This window comes from Musca vetustissima, unplaced genomic scaffold (assembly GCF_032173495.1).
Source record: "Musca vetustissima isolate MV318-11 ecotype Yass unplaced genomic scaffold, APGP_CSIRO_Mvet_v1 utg32568, whole genome shotgun sequence".
Classification (NCBI taxonomy): Eukaryota; Metazoa; Arthropoda; class Insecta; order Diptera; family Muscidae; genus Musca; species Musca vetustissima.
This window is the reverse complement of record NW_026879532.1, coordinates 194,543-217,829: the sequence shown is the minus strand read 5'-3', so window position 1 is coordinate 217,829 and position 23,287 is coordinate 194,543. Positions and strand designations below refer to the sequence as shown.

General features: G+C 31.8%; 8 non-coding genes across 8 annotated transcripts; 5 read left to right on the top strand and 3 right to left on the bottom strand.

The window, feature by feature from the left end:
- Nucleotides 1-2,844: 2,844 nt before the first annotated feature.
- Nucleotides 2,845-2,971, bottom strand: Trnal-caa (transfer RNA leucine (anticodon CAA)). The gene is made up of 2 exons: nucleotides 2,934-2,971; nucleotides 2,845-2,889 (listed from the first exon to the last, which is right to left on the bottom strand). It is a non-coding gene; the product is annotated as a tRNA-Leu (tRNA).
- A 387-nt stretch (nucleotides 2,972-3,358) lies between these two features.
- Trnal-caa (transfer RNA leucine (anticodon CAA)) lies at nucleotides 3,359-3,485 on the bottom strand. Its single transcript has 2 exons — nucleotides 3,448-3,485; nucleotides 3,359-3,403 (listed from the first exon to the last, which is right to left on the bottom strand). It is a non-coding gene; the product is annotated as a tRNA-Leu (tRNA).
- A 3,992-nt stretch (nucleotides 3,486-7,477) lies between these two features.
- On the bottom strand, nucleotides 7,478-7,604 carry Trnal-caa (transfer RNA leucine (anticodon CAA)). The gene is made up of 2 exons: nucleotides 7,567-7,604; nucleotides 7,478-7,522 (listed from the first exon to the last, which is right to left on the bottom strand). It is a non-coding gene; the product is annotated as a tRNA-Leu (tRNA).
- Nucleotides 7,605-9,239: 1,635 nt separating this feature from the next.
- Trnal-caa (transfer RNA leucine (anticodon CAA)) lies at nucleotides 9,240-9,366 on the top strand. The gene is made up of 2 exons: nucleotides 9,240-9,277; nucleotides 9,322-9,366. It is a non-coding gene; the product is annotated as a tRNA-Leu (tRNA).
- A 7,166-nt stretch (nucleotides 9,367-16,532) lies between these two features.
- On the top strand, nucleotides 16,533-16,658 carry Trnal-caa (transfer RNA leucine (anticodon CAA)). Its single transcript has 2 exons — nucleotides 16,533-16,570; nucleotides 16,614-16,658. It is a non-coding gene; the product is annotated as a tRNA-Leu (tRNA).
- A 370-nt stretch (nucleotides 16,659-17,028) lies between these two features.
- Nucleotides 17,029-17,153, top strand: Trnal-caa (transfer RNA leucine (anticodon CAA)). The gene is made up of 2 exons: nucleotides 17,029-17,066; nucleotides 17,109-17,153. It is a non-coding gene; the product is annotated as a tRNA-Leu (tRNA).
- Nucleotides 17,154-17,301: 148 nt separating this feature from the next.
- On the top strand, nucleotides 17,302-17,428 carry Trnal-caa (transfer RNA leucine (anticodon CAA)). Its single transcript has 2 exons — nucleotides 17,302-17,339; nucleotides 17,384-17,428. It is a non-coding gene; the product is annotated as a tRNA-Leu (tRNA).
- Nucleotides 17,429-19,427: 1,999 nt separating this feature from the next.
- Trnal-caa (transfer RNA leucine (anticodon CAA)) lies at nucleotides 19,428-19,553 on the top strand. The gene is made up of 2 exons: nucleotides 19,428-19,465; nucleotides 19,509-19,553. It is a non-coding gene; the product is annotated as a tRNA-Leu (tRNA).
- Nucleotides 19,554-23,287: the final 3,734 nt, after the last annotated feature.

Below are 23,287 nucleotides of genomic sequence, written 5' to 3'. Positions count from 1 at the left end.
ACCTTGTTGGTTTCTTGGAAAAATATTTTTTAAAAAATTCACGCCTTGGAAAAATATTTTTTAAAAAATTCACGCCTTGGAAAAATATTTTTTAAAAAATCCACGCCTTGGAAAAATATTTTTTAAAAAATCCACGACTTGGAAAAATATTTTTAAAAAAAAACCACGCCTTGGAAAAATATTTTTTTTTCAAATCCACGCCTTGGAAAAATATTTTTTAAAAAATCCACGCCTTGGAAAAATATTTTTTTATAAAATCCACGCCTTGGAAAAATATTTTTTTTTCAAATCCACGCCTTGGAAAAATATTTTTTAAAAAATCCACGCCTTGGAAAAATATTTTTTTTCAAATCCACGCCTTGGAAAAATATTTTTTAAAAAATCCACGCCTTGGAAAAATATTTTTTAAAAAATCCACGCCTTGGAAAAATATTTTTTTATAAAATCCACGCCTTGGAAAAATATTTTTAAAAAATCCACGCCTTGGAAAAATATTTTTTAAAGAATCCACGCCTTGGAAAAATATCATTTAAAAAAATCCACGCCTTGGAAAAATATTATTTAAAAAATCCACGCCTTGGAAAAATATTATTTAAAAAATCCACGCCTTGAAAAAACAATAATTTAAAAAATCCACGCCTTGAAAAAACTATAATTTAAAAAATCCACGACTTGAAAAAACAATTTTGTTAAAAAATCCACGCCTTGGAAAAATATCATTTAAAAAAATCCACGCCTTGGAAAAATATTATTTAAAAAATCCACGCCTTGAAAAAACAATAATTTAAAAAATCCACGCCTTGAAAAAACTATAATTTAAAAAATCCACGACTTGAAAAAACAATTTTGTTAAAAAATCCACGCCTTGGAAAAATATTTTTTAAAAAATCCACGCCTTGAAAAAATATTTTTTTAAAAAATCCACGCCTTGAAAAAATATTTTTTAAAAAATCCTCGCCTTGGAATGGTTCTTGAAAAAACATTTTTTAAAAAATCCACGCCTTGGAATGGTTCTTGAAAAAACATTTTTTAAAAAATCCACGCCTTGAAAAAACAATTTTTTAAAAAAATTCTCGCCTTGAAAAAATATTTTTTTAAAAAATCCACGCCTTGAAAAAATATTTTTTAAAAAATCCACTCCTTGAAAAAATATTTTTTAAAAAATCCACGCCTTGAAAAAATATTTTTTAAAAAATCCACGCCTTGAAAAAATATTTTTTAAAAAATCCACGCCATGAAAAAATATTTTTTAAAAAATTCACGCCTTGAAAAAATATTTTTTTTTAAAAATTCACGCCTTGAAAAAATATTTTTTTTTAAAATTCACGCCTTGAAAAAATATTTTTTAAAAAATCCACGCCTTTAAAAATGATTTTTAAAAAATCCACGCCATGAAAAAATATGTTTTAAAAAATCCACGCCTTGAAAATATATTTTTTAAAAAATCCACGTGTTTGGAAAAAATATTATTTAAAAAATTCATGATTAGGGTTGATTCCGAACTCCCGCTGCCACCAGTACTTCTGATGTAAAGTCAAGGTTATTATTTTTTTGTAAATTAATTATTTTTTTAATTATGATTGTCTTTTATTATTTTAATGATTTTCATTAATTAAAGTCCAGTTTCGTTTTGGTTTGAACAGAACCTCTTAATAATTGCTCTGTCATTTATGTCATGGTATTTACTTATTTTGTTGTTGTTGTCAATTCATTTGGTTTTGGTTGTTGTTTGTTTTTTTCATTTAAGGGAACCCCCCCCATTCTCGATTTTTTATTTTTAAGATTTTAAATGGGCTGGTAAATAAATAGGGACATTCTTGTAACTTTGCACATATATATTTGAATATTTAAAAAAGAAGAAAAATAATTTACCAAAATTTGTTGTTGTTGTTTTGTTGTTGTTTTTGGGGTTCAAAGAAAAGTCCATATTTTCGATGGCGGGCATGATAACTCCTCACTGGAACATCGGAATCCGAAAATTCCAACTGTGTTAGAAAGAGGACATGTCTGGCTCTCGTATGAACTAGGATTATTGACTTCGCACAACAATTAACAAAATGGCGAAACTTTGAAAATTTTTTTATGGAAAATCGCCTATTTTTTACCACAAACTAAGTTAAAAAATAAGGAAGATCTTCACCGATTGGCTTTATCCTAGTTCATACGAGAGCTACACACTCCCAGAGAAACGTGTCAAAATTTGAAACCGATTGGATTATTAGTTTTTGAGTTATCGTGCCCGCCATTCGTTTTGAGAAAAACGCGTTTAAAGTTTGAGAAGCCCTTTAGCCGTCAGTTGATGCTGACACAATAAATCGGCTATATCTTCAAGAGTTCTTGAGATTTTCACTTGAAATTTTGTAGGAACATTCTAGAATTAGAGTAGATTCGAATGAAATCAAAAAAAATTTTGACACCGAGAATGGGGGGGTCCCCTTAATTGTTGGGGTTTCGTTTTTCCATCACTTTACTTGTGTTTGACTTTTAAGAGGCTTTTATGTCATTTACTATTATTTTTCTGGCGATTTCATTTGTGTGCCGTCTTGTGGTTTTTTGTTTTTGTTTTCGGAGAGGTATCATTGTAAACGAACATTGACACCTTGTGTAGACTAATGACAAGATTACAGGTAAAAGACAAAATTTAAGACGACAACAAAATATCATAAGCATATACATATTATGATGGGGCATTATATTTCAAATGGAAATGGAAAAAATAACAACAAATGTGGAAGAGATAATGACAGATTTTTTTTGGTGAATTAACAATTCATTGTTAGGAAAAATTGGAAAATATTTTTTAATAAAAATATTTCTTTTTAAATTTTTTTAAAAAAATAATTTTGTCAGGAGTGGGATTTGAACCCACGCCCTCAGAGAGGACCAGAACGCTCATCGTACAAATTCTGCTTTGAACAGAACAAGTTATTACACTTGAGTCTGGCGCCTTAGACCGCTCGGCCATCCTGACATAAGAAGCTACATCAAATCGAATGGGGTTTCTCGTATGCGTGTTATAATTCTCATGTGAATATTGCAAAGTTTTACCAACATTAACAGGAGCTCAGTTATTGTTTTATGAAAATCCGAAATAAATTGTAATGGAAAAAAATCTGAAATAGACAATATCATGAAAAAAATCTGAAGTAGCGTTTTATAAAAAAAGGAATTTATTTTTTCACGTATCAAAACATGTGCATTCATTCAAAATTATTGAAGAGGTTTGAATTAAAAAAAAAAGAAATCGATTTGTATCTAGTTGTTTTTAATTATTTCAATATTTTATATAAATGTTCAAATATACATTTTTCTGAATATTTTCCAAAAAAATTGTGTGATTATCTAAAAAAAATATTTTTGTCAGGAGTGGGATTTGAACCCACGCCCTCAGAGAGGACCAGAACGCTCATCGTACAAATTCTGCTTCGGACAGAACAAGTTATTACACTTGAGTCTGGCGCCTTAGACCGCTCGGCCATCCTGACATAGAAATGTATGTCAGAAAATGTTTTAATTCAATTATCGACTGAAATTTGGCCTAAGGTTGTCTTTTTTCTGCAGGCAAGTTCGAAGATGGCCTACATCGATGCACGCTTTTTAGCCGGAATGGTTGCAATTTGGTAATTTGGATTCCCATCTGATACGAAATCGACCTACTAAAAATTATCAATATATTTTTTTTTTGCACGGCTTTCCAATCGTTGTAATTAGGCACTTTGTATTATTATTATTATTGGGTATCAAATCTCCACACCATATCGTTCCACACTTAGGAATAGTTCCCATATAAGGGTCCCCCTAATTTTCGTTATTTTGGGGTTCTTGAGCGCGCTTTTCAACCGAATTCGCTGAAATTTTGTACATTTGGTTATTTTTGGATACCAAATTTATGCACTAAAAATTATAAATATAAGTCCACTTTTTCTGGTAGCCCCAATATAGGTCAATTTTTTCGCATAGCCCCCATATAGGGGTAGCCCCAATTTTCGGTATTTTGGGGTTCTTGGCCGCGTTTTTCAACCGAATGGTATGAAGGTTCGCTTTTATATACCTTTTAAGCTGGGACATTCTCATTCATTCGCACAACATGGCCTAGCCACCGTAGTCGCTGCAGCTCAATACGACTATGTCCATGTCCGCGTATAAATTGTAAATCTCGTGGTTCATTCGACGACGATATTCACCGTCGACGCAGATCGGCCTGTAGATCTTTCGGATAATTTTTCTTTCAAACCTTTAAGAGCTGCCTCATCTGCTTGCGCAAGTACCCATGCTTCAGATCCTTATAACAGCACGGGTAGTATCAGCGTCTTGTAAAGTGTGAGTTTGGTCTGGCGGGAGGTGGCCTTGTTTCTAAACTGCTTACCATGGTAGCATCTGTTGGCCATCACCATCCTTCTCCGAATTTCAAAACTGATGTCATTCGTTTTGTTTATGGCAGTACCAAGGTATATAAAATCTTTAACTACGTGAGAACTACAGCTCTCAAGTTCCACAGTTGGTTCGAGTCTACTGGACGTCTTGCGCGTTGATACCACCAGCTTGGTCATTTACTGCCAGACCCACTTTGGCAGACTCCTCAATTTGTTCAAAGGTGGCTGTTACCTCTCGCAATGTTCGACCCATTATATCGATGTCATCGGCGTATGCGAGTAACATGTGTTGTACAGAGGTGCCATTTCAGTTCACCTTTGCGTCTCATATGTCCTTTTCCAGCTGGATATTAAAAAGATCACACGACAAACTGTCACCTTGTCTGAATCCTCGTTCGGTATTGAAGGGCTCCGATAGGTCCATTCCGACATTAACTGCTGAACTTGTGCCACTTAAAGTTATCCTGCATAGCCGTATTAATTTTGCAGAAATGCCGAACGTGGACATGGCTTTAGACACCTCTGAACAGAAAGGGCTGTCGAATATGGATTTATAGTCGACGAACAGGCGGTATGTGTCGATGTGTTTTTCGTGGGTCTTTTCCATGATATGGCGCAGAGTGAAAATCTGGTCAATGGTGGATTTGCCAGGTCTGAAGCCACATTGGTATAGTCCAATAATGTAAGTGACCATTGGCATCAATCGTTCACATATCACACTGGATAGCACTTTATACGCGATGGAAAGAAGTCTAATACCTCTATAGTTGGCACATAACGTGTTGTCTCAATATTTGTGCACGGGACACAGGATGCAGAGGTTCCAATTATTGGGCATGCATTCCTCTAGCCAAATTGTACTAATCAGCTGGTGCATGCTCCTGACCAACAGGCGAGTAAAATTTGTTGTTTGGTGTACATAGTGCCATTTCGGTTCACCGTTGCGGCTCATATGACCTTTTCCAGCAGGATATTAAAAAGATCACACGACAAACTGTCACCTTGTCTGAATCCTCGTTCGGTATTGAAAGGCTCCGATAAGTCCTTTCCGACTTTAACTGCTGACCTTGTGCCACTTAAAGTTATCCTGCATAGCCATATTAATTTTGCAGGAATGCCGAACGTGGACATGGCTTTAAACACCTCTGAACAGATAGGGCTGTCGAATACGGCTATATAGTTGACGAATAGGCGGTATGTGTCGATGTGTTTTTCGTGGGTCTTTTCCAAATTTTGGGTTAGCCCCCATATATTGGTACCCCAAAATGTTCAGCACTTTTGAGAGTTTTAAGCGATGTTTTCAACCGAATTTGCTGTATTTTGTTAATTTGTAGTCGTATTTGGTAATGGGGGATATTCTGTACTCGAAATTATCAGTTTATAACCTACAAAGTATCGAATTCTATGACGATTTAGTCGATTCAGTCATCTGTTGTAATCATTCTACGTTCGAGACAAAGAACTAGAACATCAGTTTCGAGAATGAAATATATCAGACCGCATTTAGGCCTTGCCCATATATAAAAATACCTACCGGTTTAATATGAACGATGAGCGAAGGTATTGTGACACAATAAAATGTTATGTTCAAAATTGAGCTACATCGGTCCTCAATTAGACTTACACACTTATATAATGATAACTCCAAATGTTCTGTAATTTCTACACAATGTAATCAATATTTATCAACCTTCAGGTATAGACCCACATACATATATCTTTACCCTTAAATTACAATATAATGAGAATTTTATACACACCCTACCATGCGTTATCAATATGAGACCATTATTTCTCTTCAATTTTTATTTTCCTAATTTTATATTTTTCATAATTTTATATTTTTCACAATTTTTTATTTTTCTATTTTTTTTTTAATTTTTTATTTTTCTTTATTTTTTATATTTTTCTTAAGGTTTTTATTTTTCTTAATTTTTTATTTTTATTAATTTTTTTATTTTTCTATTTTTTAATTTTTTATTTTTCTTTATTTTTTATATTTTTCTTAATGTTTTTATTTTTCTTAATTTTTTATTTTTATTATTTTTTATTTTTCTTAATTTTTTATTTTTCTTAATTTTTTATTTTTCTTAATTTTTATTTTTCTTATTTTTTTATTTTTTTATTTTTCTTAATTTTTTATTTTTCTTTATTTTTTATATTTTTCTTATTTTTTTTTTTTTTTTTTTTATACACATGGATTTTATACACACCTTAATTTTTTATTTTTCATAATTTTTTATTTTTCTTAATTTTTTTATTTTTTATTTTTTAATTTTTTATTTTTCTTTATTTTTTATATTTTTCTTTATGTTTTTATTTTTCTTAATTTTTTATTTTTATTATTTTTTTATTTTTCTTAATTTTTTATTTTTCTTAATTTTTTATTTTTTTATTTTTTATTTTTCTTAATTTTTTATTTTTCTTAATTTTTTTTAATTTTTCTTAATTTTCTATTTTTTTAATTTTTCTTAATTTTCTATTGTTTTAATTTTTCTTAATTTTCTATTTTTTAATTTTTCTTAATTTTCTATTTTTTTAATTTTTCTTAATTTTCTATTTTTTATTTCTAATTTTTTATTATTATTTTCCAAATTTTCTATTTTTCATAATTTTTTATTTTTCTATTTTTTAATTTTCTTTATTTTTTATATTTTTCTTTATGTTTTTATTTTTCTTAATTTTTTATTTTTATTATATTTTTATTTTTCTTAATTTTTTATTTTTCTTAATTTTTTATTTTTCTTAATTTTTTTTTTAATTTTTCTTAATTTTCTATTTTTTAAATTTTTCTTAATTTTCTATTTCTTAATTTTTCTTAATTTTCTATTTTTTTTAATTTTTCTTAATTTTCTATTTTTTCTTAATTTTCTATTTTTTAATTTTTCTTAATTTTCTATTTTTTAATTTTTATTAATGTTCTATGTTTTTAATTTTTTTTAATTTTCTATTTTTGTTAATTTTTCTTAATTTTCTATTTTCTTTTAATTTTTCTTAATTTTCTATTTTTGTAATTTTTCTAATTTTTTGTTCAATTATGTGTCTTCAATTATTTACTGTATATTATTAACTTTAAATAAATATATCAAACTAAAAAAATATTTTGTCAGGAGTGGGATTTGAACCCACGCCCTCAGAGAGGACCAGAACGCTCATCGTACAAATTCTGCTTTGAACAGAACAAGTTATTACACTTGAGTCTGGCGCCTTAGACCGCTCGGCCATCCTGACCTGTGTGTATCACACAAACAAATGATGAGCACACACAACAACGAATGAATGATCAAAGCAAATTCGAAGAAAGTTTTGTTAATCTAAAAATAGAATGCCGAAGTGCTCAACCAATGTTACGCCACAATGTCTGGCAATTTAAAAAAAAGTTAATTTGTAGTTGGTATTTTTGTTGTTGTTGTATTTGGCATTTAAATTTATTTTTGGGCAAAAGAATGTTTCGTGCGGGGGAATTTATAAAGAATTAAATAGTGTTATGTAGAAGTAGGTGTCTGTTAGTTTCAGTGCTTAACATTGAGTCACATATTTTTAGTATTAATTAGTTGAAAATAGTAAAGGCAGATATATATATATATATATATATAATTAAAAATATATATTTTAAAAATATAATTAAAAATTGAATGCAATTTTTGTGTATTTTTAAATTAAAATTTCAAAATTTTTAAGTAAAATGAAAAAAAATAATTATAGAATTTTTTTGTAATTTTTTTTTTTTAATTTTAGGGTAAAATTCAGGTCGAAGTTGTAATGTCTATTCATTTCTATAATTCAAATTGTTTTTATATAGACCTAGATTGTGATCAATTTCAAGATATTAATTGCTGATATTATCGGTTTAGGCCTTTCTCTATTCGTATTATTTTAAATATTGGAAATCGTATTGGTATCCTTGTAATACAATTCCAATGTTTTAGAATATACCCTAGCTATCCCCTATTCGAAATTTTTCAATACATTTTTTGCATCCAAATTCCATATCACTTTACACTCTGTTGCCTCTTCCGTCTGGTTATACAACTTACATAATCTGACTATCGAATATCTGTCTATTAAATTTTAAAATTATCGGCAATTTTTGTTAACATTTTCCAATAACAAATTATTTCGTTGTAAAAGTAATTTTTTAAAACACTTTTCTTTTCCTCCGAAAAATAGTTCATAGTAGTGATGGAAAAATTCCCATACTCTTACACTCTCTTCCTCTAAAAAATTTGCCATAAAATTTGCCATCTAAATAATATCACGATTTTCAGTTATTTGTTGAACGTCTTAACAAGACCGCTTCAAAAAAGCACACACATACACACAAGTTATCTAAAAAAATACATTCTTCATTTGCGTTTGAAGTTTAAATTATCGAAAATTAACTCAATTGGTGGTTACAGACTAGGCCAGGCTTATGTGTTTTTTTTTGTCCTCTTTTAAGTTGATTTATTTTATCGATGGATATTCAATAGCGGTTGACGTTCGTTGGTTAGGTTAGGTTGATTTGTCGTGGACCAACACACAGCTTCGTCAGTTTATTTTTTGCCAACTAACCACCACCACCAGATTCTCTCATCTGTGGTTTAGATAGTGTCCGGCAAATGTACTGCAAAAACCTCATAACAATAATGTGACGAGCGGACGGCAGCGACCTAAGAATGCCAAGAATTTTTATTTAAAAAAAAAAAAAATAGAACTATAAAAAAGTAACTGAAAAGCAGTTGTGCAAATTACAGCAATTTGTAATAATCTAAAATGTTAGTTTTTTACCAAGACACTATTTTGTTCAGTGTATTTTTTATAATATGAGAAATAAGTTTGAATTTGGGATTTTGTAGATGAAAATATTTTGGGGGCTTGTAAGAAGTCAGGATGGCCGAGCGGTCTAAGGCGCCAGACTCAAGTGTAATAACTTGTTCTGTTCGAAGCAGAATTTGTACGATGAGCGTTCTGGTCCTCTCTGAGGGCGTGGGTTCAAATCCCACTCCTGACAAAATACTTTTTTAAAGTTGAAATTTATATATTTTTTTTTAAATTAAAAAAAAATATATATATATATAATAATATAAATAACATTAATATAAAATTATACAAATGTTAAAATTAATAAAAGTATATGAAATCATAAAAAAATATTAAATTATAAAATATATTAAATTATAAATAATGTAGAATTATAAAAAATATAAAATCAAAAGAGATGTCAACTAAAAATATATTATTATAAAAAATATACAATATATATAAATGTTATAGTATAAGGGCATATATAATTTAAAAAGAATATATGGGAAATTACAAAAATCTTTTAAATTCCTTGAAGCTGAGGTTTGCAGGGTTATAACTCGCGAATTATAAACATATTGCATATAATTAAAATTCAATTCTATAAAATGAAGTGTTCTTGTCAAAATCTTAAAATATTGGTAATAAATAATAAGTAGCGTGGAAGCTGTGATGGTGGTAATGTACAAAACTGGGTGAAAATTTGTTGAAGCTAACGAGTTTTTTTGTGTTCGTTCCCGATTTGTGGCTAAACTACACAACGCACGCACATGTGATCAGTGACTAAGTTGCACAATACCCCATGGACAATAATGTATGATGACAATGTATGACAATGTATGATTTTTCGATATAATCACTGCATCCACCCAAAATGGATGCTGACATTTTGAAGCCGGATTTTCCGTGTTTTTTGAATTCTTCTTATAATTAGGATGCGCATCCAGATAATAGAATAAACTAATTATAGGATTGTAGAACTCGTGATTCTGCTTCATTTAGTGTATATCTCATGAATGTGCTCACTGTAGCTTCTTTGCAATTGGGTTTCAAAGACGAAAATTTGGTGCGTAAATTTTTATAAAAAAATATTTTTTGAGTCTAAAAGTTTTTGTACGTGCCGGATCTAATGAGCCCGAAAAATATTTTTTGAGTCTAAAATTAAGAAGGTCCATTCAAATTCCGTGGATTTTAGTTTTTTTACGTGCCGGATCTAATGAGCCCATCCAAGTTTACTTCCGTCCAATAAAACGGCGGATATAGGTATCTTGAATGTGGGAAAAACTGCAAAAACTTATTTTGACAAATTCGCGTAAATAATTGCGGTTTTCTTCGAATTAATTTTACATGCATTTATGCTTGTATTGTCAAATTCGCGAATCTGTGTGGAGATAGGTCAAAAATACATCTATACGCGAATAATATGCATATTTTATCCAAAATTGATTGTGGAGGCACATCCGCGGTTCTTAACCGATCCTTTTAAAATAGGTGTCCTTTTGCGTATTTTCATAGGAGATTACTGAAATCGGATGCGCATAAAAATCGTATGTACGTTGCGTGATTTTTAGCCATTTTTAGGGTTTTTGCATAGTAAAGTGCATCGAGTGGCACACTTTGACCGCTAAATTAAACATCAAAAAATTAATAATTATTGAAAGACATTGATTCGGTTTATACGAAAATCGCATGGGCATCAACTGATTTCAACTAATTCGCGAATTGCAAGCTTTTCAATATTGATCATTTTTATGTATTGTAAGTGCAATATATTTAGCCATTAATGACGTCGAAACTCTTATCAGATGAATCTACGGATATTTAACAATCATCTAAAAGAATTTGCAGAAGAAAGCGTCGTATATTTTAGAAGATTAAGGCAAAACCGTATCCTCTTAACCACACTAAAAAAATCGAAAATTCAAAAAAAAAAAAAAAAAATAATGTTTTAATTCAAAAATTAAATTATTTTATTTTCCAATATCTTCATGTTTCTATTTGTTTTTCGCGACTATTAAAACGTATTTCAGTGTGATTTGACTAGTATGCAAAGAAAACAATGGTGTTTAACCATTTGTGAAGAAATTCGCGAATTACAACAAATAGGAATCCATTTAATTTATATTTGAAATACAAGATTTAAAACCGCTATAACTTTTGTGCGCAGCATTCGAATTTGTGAACGCGAACAGATTTCGAATCAGCATACTTTTTCTTAACCTATGTACCAAAAATCATAAATGTGTTCGCAAAAAATTTTTTTAAAATTTTTTTTAATGGAATTTTAAAAGAATTTTGTTATTTCCCATATGAATACTTAAATATAAAATTATAATTATAAAATATATGAAATTTCTGAGTCGATTTTTGCATTTCTGTCTGCCCATGTTAAATTGTAACTAAAGTACTGGTTGCATTTATGATTCAAAGTGGATAAATTTGGCACAGCTCATTTATTTGGCCTTAGGATGAACCCAATTGAAAATGGGGAAAATTGGTTCAGATTTAAATATAGATCCCATATATAGTTTCGTCCGATTTTAGGTAAATAGTGCACGAAAGACCCAAAGGAAGAATAATTACAACAGATGGATAAATCAACTAAAACATCTTACAGATCCATTCTATGTAGGGTATAAACGGACAATTTCGATTAAAGCCTATGTCACATACTATGGTGGGATACGGGTTACCTCCATATACCCGTGTCCAAATCAGTTAACTATCTATACTAATAAAAGAGTAAAGTGATTGACTGACTGACTGACTGATTTAACGATTCATCAACGCCCAGACGAAACGGCTGAAGCTAGAATCTTGAAATTTTGGGTGAGGGTCACTCTTGGCCCAAATGTGACAGATAAGGCTGGGTTTTTGGAAATTCGTACTAGAAGGGTACGAAAAGTACTAAAAAGTACTAAATATGATATCATTTGTATTTGGCGAACCAGTAGAGCTAGAACTCTGAAATTAGGACTGAGGGTCACTGATGGAGTGTAGGATAGATGTACCAAAGGGTTTTTGGAAATTCGAACTACAACTATCCGAAAGGTACGAAAATGTACTAAATTTGGTACAATTCTGTAGCATGAGAACGGATAGAGCTAAAAACTTGAAATTTGGAATGCGAATTAGGGTTGGAAAGTAGGGTCGATATAAGGAGATGATTTTGAAACCGTGTACTCATGTGTACGAAAAGTACTATATGGTACTATATTTGGTACAAATTTGATTTGGAGGTACACATGGAGCTAGAATCCTGAAAATTGAAAGTAACATTACCGTCGGAGTATAGGATTGTGATATGTACGTAGTTTTGGAAATTTGTTACTTATGTGTACGAAAAGTACTAAATCGTACTATAATTGGTACAATTTGGATTTGGGTGAACCGATAGAGCGGGAACAATAAAATTTGGAGTCAGGATCACTGTAGGGGTGTAGGATTGGGGTCAGGACTCAGTATAAGACATTATTACTTATGGGTACTAAATGGTACTAAATTTGGTACAATTTGAATTTTAGGTGAACCAATTGAGCTAGAATCATAAAATTTGGAGACAGGATCATTGTTTAGGTGTAAGATTGAGATATGTAGGGAGTTCTAATGTGTACTAAATTTGTACTAATGTGTACAAAATTTGGTACAATTTAATTTGTGGGTGAACCGATGGAATTGGAATCCTGAAACATGGATTTAGGATCACTGTGGGGGTGTTGGTTTGGGTTAAGTTGGAAGTTTTTGAAATTCGTACTAAATGGTACTAAATTTGGTACAATTTGAATTGTGGGTGAACCGATAGAGTTGGAATCCTGAAATTTAGATATTAGAGCACTGTGGGGGTGTTGGTTTGGGTTAAGTTGGAAGTTTTTGAAATTCGTACTAAATGGTACTAAATTTGGTACAATTTGGATTTGGGTGAACCGATAGAGCGGGAACAATAAAATTTGGAGTCAGGATCACTGTAGGGGTGTAGGATTGGGGTCAGGACTCAGTTTAAGACATTATTACTTATGGGTACTAAATGGTACTAAATTTGGTACAACTTTAATTTTAGGTGAACCAATTGAGCTAGAATGATGAAATTTGGAGTCAGGATCATAGTTGAGGTTTAAGATTGAGATATGTAGGGAGTTTTAAAAATTTTTATTAATGTGTACTAAATTTGGTACAATTTTAATTGTGGGTGAACCGATGGAATTGGAATCCTGAAACTTGGATTTAGGATCACTGTGGGGGTGGTGGTTTGAGTTAAGTAGGAAGTTTTTGAAATTCGTGCTAAATGGTACTAAATTTGGTACAATTTGAATTGTGGGTGAACCGATAGAGTTGAAATCCTGAAATTTAGATTTTAGAGCACTGTGGGGGTGTTGGTTTGGGTTAAGTTGGAAGTTTTTGAAATTCGTACTAAATGGTACTAAATTTGGTACAATTTGAATTTTAGGTGAACCAATTGAGCTAGAATCATGAAATTTGGAGTCAGGATCATTGTTGAGGTTTAAGATTGAGATATGTAGGGAGCTTTAAAAATTTGTACTAATGTGTACTAAATTTGGTACAATTTAAAAAGTGGGAGAACCGTTAGAGTTGGAATCCTGAAACTTGGATTTAGGATCAGTGTGGGGGGTAGGATTGGGGTATGTAGGAAGTTTTAAAATTCGTACAAATGTGTACTAAATTTTGTACAATTTAAATTTTTGGTGCACCAATACAGCTGGAATCCTGAAATTTGGAGTTAGGGTTACAGTTTGGGTTACAGTTTCAAAATAGTACCAAATGTGGATTTAAGTAAACCGATAGAGCTAGAATCTTGAAATTTGAAGTTAGGATCACTGTCGGGGTGTAGTATTGGGCTGTGTAGAAAGTTTTGGACATTCGTAATAATGTTTACTAAATGGTACCAAATGGTGGTTAGGATCACTGTTGGGGGGTTCGAATGGGGTATGTAGAAAGTTTTGGAAATGTCTACTAATGTGTACTATATGGCACTAGATTTGACACAGTTTGGATTAATAGTTAACCGATAGAGCTGAAATCTTGAAATTGAGTAATAAGATTTTCATTGGATTGCATGATGTAGGTAGTAATGCAAATTTGTACCTAGTGTATTAAATGGCACTAAATTTGAAACAAATTGGATTTAGGTGAACCGATAGAATCCTGAAATTTGAAATTAAGATTGGGGTATGTGGGAAGTGTTGGAAATTTGTATGTTAATGTAGGAAGTTATGACAATTTATATATTTATGTTTACTAACTGGTACTTAATTTGGATTTGGGTGAAGCTATATTTGAAATTTGGAAATTTAACTAAATGACACCAAATTTTGTATAGTGCTTGATATATTTTGCGGTCAGAATTTGTGTGTTGGGTTGAGTACTATAAGAGAACATTGGTACTAAACGGTTTTAAAAGTGTTTATATTGGTTGGTATTGGGTTTTAAATACTTCCCACATTCGCTGACGAAGTAGCGGGTATATGCTAGTTTTAATATAAAAATGGGGTTATGTGGGGACTACCCCTAAAAGGGGGCGAATATTAATAATCTTTGGTGGGGAGATTTTTTAACATATACGAATACATAATACCAAATTGCAGCGAATTCGGTTGAAAACCGCTCTCAAGAACCCCAAAATACCAAAAATTGGAGGGTACCCTTATATGGGGGCTACCAAAAAAGTAGAAAAATAGTTTTTAGTGGGGAACCCCAAAATACCGGAAATTGGGGGGTACCCTTATATGGGAGCTATGCTTAAACGTGGATCGATATAGCCCATCATCGAACCTGACCTGCCTGCAGACAAAAGACGACTCTGTGCAAAATTTTGGCGATCTATCTTAATTCGTTTAGATGCTAGCGTGATTACAACAGACGAACATGCTTAGATCGTCTTCGAATTTTACGCCGATCAAGAATATATATACTTTATAGGGTCGGAATTGATTATTTCGATGAGTAAAAACGGAAAAACAAAATTAATATACCCTCCATACTATGGTGGAGGGTATAAAAATGTAATTATATGAAAATTAATGTTTTTTGGGTGGAAGATTTGTTACCATACACGACTACCAAAATCAAATTACTTTGAATTCGAAGAAACCCCGAATTACCGATTAGAGGGTACCCTTATATAAGGCCTACCCCAAAAAAATGGCCTATATTTATAATATGTAGTGGAGAGATTTGCTACCCAATAAGAACTAAAAGTACTAAATTACAGCTAATTCGGTAGATAAATGCGGCCAAAACATCCAAAATACTGAACATTTGGGAGTACCAGTAAAATTTTGGGGGCTACCAGTAAAAGTGGACCTATATTTATAATTTTTAGTGGAGAAATTTGGTACACGAAAATTGGTATCTATGGAGAATTGTGAAAATCGACTACTAGATTTTTTGCTAATAGAGAGTAAGATTTCTATGAGAGAGACATTATGAACTTGCCTTTAAAATGGCTACAAATCATACAACAATACGTTGCATATTCGGACGTTCCGAAGCATGTTAAATAAAGTCCTATAGTTCATATAAAAATAATAGAATTATTTTTACCCATCCTAATATCAAACTGCACACAACCTTCGCGTGAACTTTATTTAATCATGGACTTATATTGAATATGTTCTGTGAATAAGATGCTTACCCACTAATGTACCGAACGGCTGACTGAAATATGTCACATTGTTATGCTAAAATATATTCCTTTCGGTTGGTATATACGCCTAAGACCAGAAAAATATCTATAAAGGTGCAGGACCTATGAACATATGGGAACAATACTCTAAAAATTTTTGGTATATAAAATTATAACCAATTCATGAGGTCTATACAAAAATTCCATTTAATTTTATCCACAACATAAAATATTGTTTGAAATACCGAAGGTTGGGGTTACCATCGTATGGGGGCTTCTCTGACATTGGGCCCATATTGATGTTTGGTTAAAATAACCGAAAACACCAGCACCAATATATTATAGCGTGGGCCAAACTACTTAGTTAGATTTAATTCGGTTGAGAAACGTGCCCCAAAAAATGGGAGGTATTTTACCAAAACGTGGACCTTTATATCCGATTTCCAATAGCAAGAATCTTAGATAGTAGCAACGCGTGTAAATTTTACTATTTTATCTTTTATATGACATTTCTATGGGGATTTCTATAGACAGACCCTTCTATTCTCCCTATTATGTGGTGGAAAATAAATTGCAAAATTTAATTTCGAAAATATTTTTTTTTTTTTTTTAAATAATGGTAATTAATTTCAAAATATTACTTTAAAAATTTATTCAACAAATAAAAATAGTTAAAAAACTAAAACATTTGTCTTTGGTATTGATGAACAGAATAAGCTAATATCAGCCTTCATGTCAGGATGGCCGAGCGGTCTAAGGCGCCAGACTCAAGTGTAATAACTTGTTCTGTTCCAACAGAATTTGTACAAAGAGCGTTCTGGTCCTCTCTGAGGGCGTGGGTTCAAATCCCACTCCTGACAAAGAGTTTTTTATAGTAGTGGAAAATAATAAAAAAATTATAAAAAAAGTAATAGCCAAATATAATTTCTATAAATAATATCGATCGAAAGTATAAAAAAAGTAAAAAATCCGTGGAAGAAAAGGGTTATTGTTAAAAGTCTATAAGATAGGGGAAAATTGTTGAGGGTGATACGGAGAAAGGCTTTGGCGTCCCCTTTTGATTCCGACTCACGGATGTGTTCTTTCCGAAAATAAACAAATACGATTTAAAATTTGGCTAAATAATACCATATTTTTATTATTTTACATAAGTTTAATTTACGACAACTTTAATAATATTCCTCATGTTCGAATTCTTAACTTCCGTTTTTCGTACCAGCATATTCGTACGTCAGGATGGCCGAGCGGTCTAAGGCGCCAGACTCAAGTGTAATAACTTGTTCTGTTTCAGCAGAATTTGTACAAGAGCGTTCTGGTCCTCTCTGAGGGCGTGGGTTCAAATCCCACTCCTGACAAAATTATTTTTTAAAATATATATTTTATTAAAAATGTTCTTATTATCTGTAAGAACGAGTTTCAAATCTCAAGCTCCAAAATTCTCTTATGAAATTTGCTTTCCGTTCTTACATTCATAAACTGTATTCACTACAGCCTGCCTCATGTGTCAGGATGGCCGAGCGGTCTAAGGCGCCAGACTCAAGTGTTAAAACTTGTTCTGTTCGAAACAGAATTTGTACGATGAGCGTTCTGGTCCTCTCTGAGGGCGTGGGTTCAAATCCCACTCCTGACAAAAAACATTTTGGACATGAATATACCTCATCTGTCTTTCAAGGAACTCATGAAGGGGCTTCTGTCTACAGAAGAAGAGGCTTATAGGTTATAGGTATATATATAGATAGATGAAGCCTATGTTATATAGATGAATATTACTTCGGTCTTCTAGGCGCATAGAAAATCCGTTCATGCGGTCTTCTGTGTGGATAAGAGGTATTCCTTCATGGTATCCTGGGATCATCCGTATATGTATAAGAAGACCCTTCACAAGGTCTTCTATTAATAGAAGACCCTTAGTGGGGTATTCTATGGATAGAAGACCCTTCATTAGACCTCTCTCTATATGGCCTTCTATAAATAAAATACCATGGATGAAGTTTTTTTTTTTTTGTTTTAATTGAAGACTCTTACTATACATCTCCGAATATTTGCAAACAATGAGAACCTGCGATACCAAATTACAGCCAATCATATTGATTTTATGGGAACTACACTTAAAAGATACCAATATGGCTCATTTCTGGTAGGGATGTTTGAGACTCAATGAAAACCCATTATACTATATTACGCCATATCGAATGAATAACATGACCAAACCCCCCAATTACCGAATATTGGGTGTAACGTACTATAGGTTCCATACCCAAAGTCGATCTTTATACCCGATGTTCAATAGATGTATACTGTCATGATATCCTGGGATCCGTCTATGTATAGAAGATCCTTCATGAGGTATTCTATGGATAGAAGACCCTTCATGAGATCTCTCTCATATGGATATTAGACTTAATGATGGAGGAACCTTCATGAAGTATTCTATGGGTAGAAGATCGACCATGCATGAGGTCCCCTATTGAGGTATTTTATATAGGCCATCTATAAATAAAATGCTCTGGATGAAGTTTTTTTTTTAATTGAAGACTCTTAGTAGACCTCCCCAAGACTTTATAGTAGACCTCTCCAAAGGGTCTACTATAATTTGGCGACCCATTTTCTAAATACAATGGATCACTTTTTGTAGTTTTTCATTTCTTAGGACGAATAGTTTTTCCAATTTCTTCTATGAATGGAGAATACCCTCTATCTGTTCTATGGAGGAACCTTCATGAGGTCTCTCATATGGATAAGAAGACTCTTCGTGATGGAGGAACCTTCATAATGCATTCTATGGATAGAAAACGGACCCTCCACATAAGGTCTCCTATTGAGATATTTTATATAGGCCATCTATAAATAATACACCCTGGATGATTTTTTGTATTTGAAGACTCTGGAGAGGTCTACTCTCCAAGGGGTCTACTATAAATTGACGACCCATCTTCTAAATACAATTTATCACTTAATGTATTTTTTTATTTTTTTTTTTCTTTTCTTAGGAAATGAATTTTCCAATTTCTTCTGTAATATCATTTCTTCCACAATTTTCTTCGCCTGACTGACATTAATTTACAAAACAATTTTTCAATTAATTTGAAATATGATCTGCTTCCGAAAAATAAATACCCCACACATCTCTGCTGCCATTCTGCAAACAAAGTCACGCAAATTCACATACGTATGTACCAAAGATATTAAATATTAATGTTAGTTATTTATTTGCAACATTCAACTAACCTTTCCACAACAACATGTTGCAACATGAAAAACAAACAACAAAAGAAAAATGTTGTAATTCGTTACTGAAATTAAATTCAGTTAAGTAATGTTGTTAGTTTGTTTGTGTGTCTGCTGGTGGTGTTCATTACAACAATGTGAAAAGCTAGAAGATGATAGTAACTAATTTATGTATAATTGTTGAAACTAATGCCACAACTCTACTGGCAATGTCGGTATTATAAATGAAATAAATACAGAAAATTAAAAATCATAATCAAAAAAGTAAACAAATTGCTGTGTTAACGAAAAAACTATACACTGATTTTTAGTGTGATAAATTAATGCTTATCAGGAAGATAATATGAACACTGATAAAGATTACCAAATGTCTGTTAGTTGGATGTGTAGCTATCGTGTAGGTCAGGATGGCCGAGCGGTCTAAGGCGCCAGACTCAAGTGTAATGACTTGTTCTGTTCCAGCAGAATTTGTACGATGAGCGTTCTGGTCCTCTCTGAGGGCGTGGGTTCAAATCCCACTCCTGACAAAATATTTTTTTATTTTTATTTATTTTATTTTTTTAAGAAAATATAAATATTTTTAAAATATAAACATTATGATTGAAATATAAAATATGTTTTTTAAAGACGTTTTGAAAGACGAGGTGCGAAATTCACAGAAAAATGTTAAGAAGTTTATATGAGAATTGATGTAAAATAATTTTGCATATGAATGTAAGGAGCCATGTGGATAACCTATCTACTCAACAATTGAATTCAATCATATTCACCCCTACAAAAATGAATAACATTTTAAGGAATTGTGAAATTCAAATTTCCTCTTCAATGTGAATTTTAATTAACATTTTTTATATTTAGGGTGATTAAAAAACTATTTCATCAATGTTTTGATAAAAAACTTAAAAATGTTGTCATTTGTAGAATAGCAATTGCTTTGCCAAATTTTGAAAATTTCACATGGAAATTATTATTCACACATGTGAAAGTGGAATCATTGATTTACTTCACTTTTTTATGTCAGGATGGCGAACGGTCTAAGGCGCCAGACTCAAGTGTAATAACTTGTTCTGTTCGAAACAGAATTCGTACGATGAGCGTTCTGGTCCTCTCTGAGGGCGTGGGTTCAAATCCCACTCCTGACAAAAAATATTTTTTAATCTTTTTTTTTTTTTTGGAAATTAAATTTTTTAATAATTTTCTGTCAAAGATAATAATAATAAACAACCTATCCAACTCCACCATGAGTACATATTTATCTGTGTGGGAAAAATGAACTCAAATAGTTTATTATTACAGCCTTACCTAAAATTTAACTAGCTCGTTCGAAGTTTTTCACCACAAAAGTAGGACACATACATGTATTTATATGAATGTTACCGAAATACGTCGACGTACGAATTTTCAAAGTTGAAAAAATTCAACTATGACAGAACGTAGTTTTGTTTTTTTTTCATTAGTTGAAAATAGAGACAAATATATTTTTTTTTTTTTTCAAAAAGAATATAAAATATTTGAACAAATTTTATAATTTCCTAATTTTGTTTCGCGATTTTGTTTGGCCCGATAAGAGAAATGGATTCGACGTATTTGGGTAATACGGCCGTACAAAAATTTTTGCCATAGTGGGGATGTTGAATATTTTTGTACGCCTCGTTGAATTTTAGGTAACGTTGTTAAATACCAAAAACAAAACTTGAAATTTTCAGTAGTCATACCAAAAGGTGAATTTCTATAATTTACAAAAGGAAGGTACGGTTTTGAAGTAGTTACATACTGTATGGGCCGAAAATTTAGAACCCCAATTTTTCAATTGAACATAAAAAATATTTGGAAAATACACATGTGAACATTACCATTATGAACTGATATTTTTTAATCTGTTGTAATGCCTACTATATTGGGTAGTATTTCTAAGAATTTTTTTTCCTAATGACAATTATTTTATCGTCAGAACATCACATAAAAAATTTTGTATTATAAAACTTTTTGAATTTTTACTTGAGGGTAACCTCGTGAAAGGCCTATAAATCTTAATGTGAAAAAATTCACTTAATGATTTAGGGTTCTCGAGCGCGTTTTTCTACAAAATACGCTGAAATTGGTATATTGGGTATCAAATTCCTCCACTTAAAATTAGACATATCGGTCCACTTGGTGGCCCCAATATAACTGAAACTCCCACAATTTTTCGGTATTTTGGGTTTTAGACCACATTTTTGGTATTTTGTAGTTGTACTTGGTAACAAATCTTCTTACAAAAAATTTTTATATTCGCCCTCTATTATACCCTCCTCCTATGGAGAGGATATTAATTTTGTTTTTTTTTTCGTTTGTAACTCATCGAAATAATCATTTCCGATCCTGCAAAGTACGATTTAGCCATATCCGTTTGTCTATCTGTTGTAATCACTCTAGCCTCTAAACGAATTGATATAGATCGCCAACATTTGCATAGAGTCTTTTGTCTGGAGACAGGTTCTTTTCAAGTTCGAAGATGGTTATATCCCTCCACGTTTAGGCATAGCTCCCATATAATGGTACCTCCCATTTTTAGGGGTTCTTGAGTACCAAATTCCCCCACTAAAAATTATAAATATAGGTCCACTTTTTCTGGTAGCCCCCATATAATGGTAACCATAATTTCAAGAATTTTGGGGGGAAATTTGGCACAGCGTACTGGATTAAGTCTAGAATGAGGTGTGTTAAAATTCCTGAAAATCGGTCCAGATTTAGATATAGCTCACATATATACATTTTCGTCCGATTTAATGTAAATGGTGTACCAAAGTCCCTATCTTTCGATTTGCACGAAATTTGGTACAGCGTGCTGAATTAGGTCTAGAATGATGTGTGTTAAGTTTTACAGAAAATCGGTCCAGATTTAGACATAGCTCCTATATATATATTTTCGTCCGATTTAATGTAAATGTTGTACTAAAGTCCCTATTTATCTTTCGATTTGCACGAAATTTGGCACAGCGTACTTAATTAGGTCTAGAATGATGTGTGTTAAGTTTTGCTGAAAATCGGTACAGATTTAGCTATAGCTCCCTTATATATTTTCGTCCGATTTAATGTAAATGGTGCACCAAAGTCCCTATATATCTTTCGATTTGCACGAAGTTTGACACAGCGTAATGAATTAGGTATAGAATGATGTGTGTTAAGCTTCCTGAAAATCGGTTAAGATTTAGATATAGCTCCCATATATATTTTCGTCCGATTTAATGTAATTGGTCCACCAAAGTCCCTATTCATCTCCTGATTTGCACGAAATTTGGCACAGCGTACTGAATTAGGTCTAGAGTGATGTGTCTTAAGTTTTGCGGAAAATCGGTCCAGATTTAGATATAGCTGCCATATAGGATTTATCTGTTGAATATGCCAAAGTTGTGAAGGGTATCATATAGTCGGTCCCGTCCATCTTTACTGTTTTATATTAAAATAGTTATCTGATTTGTTCCGTGTGTAGGGGTTGTCCCCATAAAAGTATGGAATTCTAAGACGATTTAGCCATCTGTTGGAATTATTCCGCCTTCTAAGTATATCGTGATAAAAACCCCTGACATTAATGAAATATTTCGGCCAGTATTTAGGCATATCCCCCATATAATCCTGAAGGAAGGTATTGATATACCAAGCTAAAATATAATGGTTTACATAAATCGGTTTGTAGAATTGTCGGTATAGGTCCACATTTTGGTATGTTCCCTACATTTTCATTTCAAGTACCTGGCAGTATACCTATGGTGGAGGGTATCCACTTTTTCACCTGTTTGTATTAAAATAGTTTGTTCCACGATTTGGGATTGTCGTTTGGGCGCCAATTTTTGATGACACAAGGGTTTTTATTTCTTTTTTAATGTTTCATAGTATATGAATTATTTTAAATTACCATACAAAACGTGAATCACAACTAAAAACTGAATTAAAAATTCTCCTTTTTTATTTCAGGTACGTACCCGACATTGAGGTTCTTAAATTGAAGTAAGTTAAATGTGAATAGACCTATAAAATTCTATATGAGAACCCAACAAAAATATAGAACCATAGTGCCTACGCACCCGTACCTCTCGGTTGTGTGGAGGCTATACTATAATGTGATTTTGAAAAAAATATTCTTTACAAAATCCACGCCGTGTATGGACCCCTTAAAAAGTATTCTTTACAAAATCCACGCCGTGTATGAATCCCTTAAAAAGTATTCTTTACAAAATCCACGCCGTGTATGGACCCCTTAAAAAGTATTCTTTACAAAATC